Consider the following 4,699-nt stretch of genomic DNA (forward strand, 5'->3'; position numbering starts at 1 on the left):
CCACAAAGCGATTTTTCAATAAATTCCCAAAACTTGAAAACTTACAGGGTACATTCTCTGACTTGTCTTGGGTACTATGTTAAAGAATCACACTGGCAAATAACTAAGGGAAATCAAAACGGAAACCACCGACTTTCTAAGAATTAACAACAATGAAACAATACATTACAATGTACTGATGCAGACTTGGGTGCCAGTGGAAAATGGACTATCAGGAGAGTAGAGGCATTAAGTGTAGAAACAAAGGTCTGGCTAGGAGACCATCAGAGTGCTACCCAGATCCTATCACACAGGACAGTATGCACTTTAAGATCCTGAAGAAAAGGCACAAAATGTTCAAGTAATGTTTAGAAAAAAATGTTGAGGGCGAGTCAGGAAAATCATGCAGTCATCGGGAGACAGGCTGCAAGACATTGGCCATCACCCTCTCCTGGCTGCAAATGGCAGTCATGACTTGGATGTCCTCGTCCTCCTCGGAGACTGATGAGGCAAACAGGGTGTGGCTCATCTGTGATGGCTGTGGTATGATCTGCACCATTGTCTGGCGCCTGGTCATCCATGCAGATTTTGTTGTGGCATTTGTCACGTTGCTACCTTCCAAAGATTTCTGGTACTTTCAAAACAACAGAGTAATTTTTAACTGCTTAGCAGTACTCGCCCTGTCATCTCATCTGAGAACTATGCTCACCAGCCCAGGCAGTACCCAAAGGAATGCTACTAAGGAATTCACAGAGAGCCTGCCACTGAAGCCCAGCAAGGTCCTCAACAAGAGCCAAGTGCAAAAGACGCATTCGGAAAATGAACCACCACTGCTTGTGGGTGAACAATTTTACAGAGAAAAGAATTAGAGGTTTTTGTGCCCTTTACTGTGTATGTAGAGTCCCTGGGTGGTGCTAATGCTTAATGCATTTGACTGCTAACCTTAAGCTTGGAGGTTCAAGTCCAGCCAGAGGCACCTCGGAAGAAAGGCCTGACAATCTACTTCTGAAAGATCCGCCACTGCAAACCTTATGGAGCGCAGTTTACTCTGCTGCACATGGGGTCGCCATGAGTTGAAGTCGACGACAGCAACTGGTTGTTTGTTCGTTTGCTTTTACTACGTACAAAGCTCTGTCTTCAGTCCATGCTCTAATTCTCCATGGATTTCAGTTTATTTTCTGTGCCCAAGGGCAGTGGGCTGAGTATAGTGATTTTCCACCACCAGTAACTGTAACCCTGTTGACTTTTTGTAATTGAGGGTCTTCTGTTTGTTACTTCCACTGCAGTTACGTTGGGTACCCAAATCCACTCCGCATGCGACGGTGCAACGAAGTAGAAAGACTGAAAAGTGAAAAGCTCACAGGGTGCAGAGGCTGCACTGGGAAGAGGGATGAAGCTTGTCTTTACCCCTCACTTCTCCACTCCTCTGGATGAATCTGTTCGTGGGATTCCAACTTAGGTGTCTGCAGCCCAGAACCAAAACCAGGAGGCCCGGAGTTCTCCATCTGAGCTTGCTCTTGCTGCTGTGTGCCATCAAGGGGATTCCAACTCATAGCAACCCTGTACGGAACTTGCTAAAGAACTTTAAATTATTTATCTGGGGTCTGAAAGAGCATCAAAGGTTCATTTGTTACCAGTAGGGCAAACTGAACCTACACAAACCAATTGCTTGCAGCAAGCAGAGTTTTATATATTTAGAGTCATAGACCACAGATTTTCCAAACCAATAACAGCGGGATGATGCCCTAACCAGTTTTCACCTGTACTACTGACCAACAGCGTGTGGCCACCCAAGGGGGCCAAACGTCATTATCTTCTTGCACAGTTAGGATTTTTGTTAAGAATACTTGGCATTTTAAAGGAAACTGTTTGGGATATTGCATAGGTTATTAAAATCCTGTGTCCTAAACTGCATTTTTCAATCAAGAAGAGAAAAACATCAATCCAGGGAACAAGAATTCTCAGACTGGTCTCCTCAGGGAGCTCCTGTTTACCTTGTGATTCATTAGTGCTCTCTCCCTTGGTCGCCAAAGGAGCGTTTACTTAGAATACGTTTTCATCTTCATTTGTTCTGACATTTACTCTGCCCTGAAGTTGCAAAAGAGCTGTGTGCCCCGAGCAGTCCTGGTGGCTTTAAGGTCCACTCCAGCTGCCCCGCAAAGAGGTGTTCTTCAACCCTTTCAGCAATCCTGTGTGCGTGCATGTATATACGAGCACATGTACGTATGTATGCATGCATGTGTATTTTAAAACTGGCAGGGCTGTTGAGACGATATAACATTGAATGGCTGTGTACAGCAAACAAGCTATTTTTTAGAAGCCAACATTTTAGGGAGAGGGGATTGCTGCTCAGTATCCTCCTCCCATGGGGCTGACTATGAAGGTATTGCAGATTGGAGAAGATCTCGAGCCAAAGAACACCCACTCCTGTGGGGTTCCTGTGTTGCCCTCCCGTTTTAAATTTTGAGTGCGTGAGGGTCTTGGAACTGATTTTTTTTTCCCCAGCCCAACCGGCGGTGTATAAGTAGCACCCTCAGTAAGACAAGAGCGAAACCTCGTGGTGCAGCTCGATACTGTCGTCGCGTGGGAGTGGAGGAAGGCATGCCAACAGTGAAACACTCAGAGAAGACAGGTATTAACCTGGTGACGCCTCTGAGAAGGAGAGGGGCCCCAAGTCCACACGTCCTGAAGCAGGGGCTACTTTGTGCCACAGTTGTGGGGGCAGTAAAACAAAGGTGTGAAAACACTGAGCCAGAAAAGAATGTTCAGGATGACAACAGCCTGTTTGACGTTCGGATATCATTTATGTTTGCTTCTCTACTCGTGTCACAAGTGATAAAGTAGGAACCTTGATGCAGAGCTTAAAATTATGTTGGAAAGCAAATGGTCCCCTCTTGGAGGACTTGGCTTAAACCTGCCTGGTTTGTGGGTTTGTTTGTTTTTATTTTTATTTTTTGCCATTTACATGAAGCAATTTATAATTTATGTGGCCTCGTGATTCATCAGTGCTCTCCCTTGATCACCAAAAGGACATAGAGAAGCAATTTATGCCAAATTCTAAAGATCCTCTTTTGAGTTCGTCCCCCATGCTAATAAATATGGGTGTTTTCTTCCCTTTCATTTTATCTATGAACAGTTTTATATTTTTTTAAAATTAATCTCTAGACCCCAAAACCAAACCTGTTGCCGTCGAGTCAATTCGGACTTATAGCGACCCTATAGGACAGAGTAGAACTGACCCATAGGGTTTCCCAGGAGCAACTAGTGGATTTGAACTGCTGACCTTTTGGTTAGCAGCCAAGCTCTTAACCACTGCACCACCAGGGCTTCTAATCAGGGCTTATACTATTGCTGATGTAAACTCATAAATGGACCTACTTGATTCCACCATCAGTAACCAAGTGAACAAAACTGTGTGACGACTTTGAAATGGGATAAATCACTGCAGAAATGTGTGAGCTCTTAGAGAATAGACTGTCCTAGCCAGAGGAACAAAAACACCTAGTGTAGGTGATCCAGGTGCCTTTAGGAGATTGTTTTACATATTCATTTTCTATCTGTTGTCTGAGTTGGACATGTGTATTGAGCTTCAGTGTGAGGCTTTTGATATGTATATCCTTTTTATCAATAAAAAAATTATTGAAGTGGTTGAATCCTGTGAGACTTGGCAAGTGTGTACAAACCAAATATACTTGACTTTTCAGCCTCTTCTTTCAATGTAACTTTTATATGAATTAAAGTAACCAATTGACAGTTCTGCAAAAAAAAATTACTGATACAACTAAAGCAGTTCTCAGAGGAAAATTCATACCCTTAGTTATTTACAGATGAAAGAATAAAAATAAATAAATGATTGGTGAACCAAAAGAATAAATATGAACAAAAACGAAATAAAAACAGAAGAAATGTATTAATTAAGAAAAAATCAGAAATTAGATTATTTTAAATAAAAAAACTGTAATCGACAAAACGAAGACACAGTTCTTCAAAAGTAACAACAAAAATCATGCATTTCCAACAACTGTGCTCAAGGAGAAATGAGAACATCATTTCTAAGAAAGTATAAATGACCAAAATTCACTTAAGACCTATATATAATAGTAACTACAGTAGATGTTAAAACATTCTGGAAGATCTACCTTTCAAAGAGGAGTTAAGATTATATTTGTGTATAAATGGGGCCTATCAACTTTTAGGAGCCCTGGTGATGCAGTGGTTAAGAGCTTGGCTGCTAACCAAAAGGTCAGCAGTTTAAATCCACTAGCTGTTTCTTGGAAACCCTATGGGGCAATTCTGGTATGTCCTGTACGGTCCTTATGAGTCAGAATTGACTCAACAGCAATGGATATCAACTTTTAAGCAACAGACAATTCTTGGGTTATTAAAACTGATTCATACGGAAAGTTTCCATGCAGAAATCTTCCCAATTCATTTTTTTCGTGGCTAACATTAGTCTCATATCAAAATATAACTAAGTGGATGACAGAGAACTGGGTTCTTGTAGATTTCATAGAAGTGAGGAACTCCCTTCCAAAGTCCCAGCAAGTCACCTCTCAAATCTCATATCAAATCACATTACCATTCCTGAACAAAATATGATTTCAAGGCAGGGAAAATGATTCTGGTAGGGTTAGACTAATCGGTGTTCACACTTAGATCTGGGAATGTGCAGCCTTCTTAACAAAGCCAATAGCACCATAGGAAAAGGGAGACACTCAAA

At 41.9% G+C, this 4,699-nt stretch overlaps 1 pseudogene; it reads left to right on the plus strand.

Annotated features, from left to right (window-relative positions):
- The first annotated feature begins 382 nt into the window (after nt 1-382).
- Nucleotides 383-1,488, plus strand: LOC101345877 (palmitoyltransferase ZDHHC7-like; annotated as a pseudogene).
- Nucleotides 1,489-4,699: the final 3,211 nt, after the last annotated feature.

The sequence above is a fragment of the Trichechus manatus genome, unplaced genomic scaffold, assembly GCF_000243295.1.
Source record: "Trichechus manatus latirostris isolate Lorelei unplaced genomic scaffold, TriManLat1.0 scaffold00030, whole genome shotgun sequence".
Lineage (NCBI taxonomy): Eukaryota > Metazoa > Chordata > Mammalia > Sirenia > Trichechidae > Trichechus > Trichechus manatus.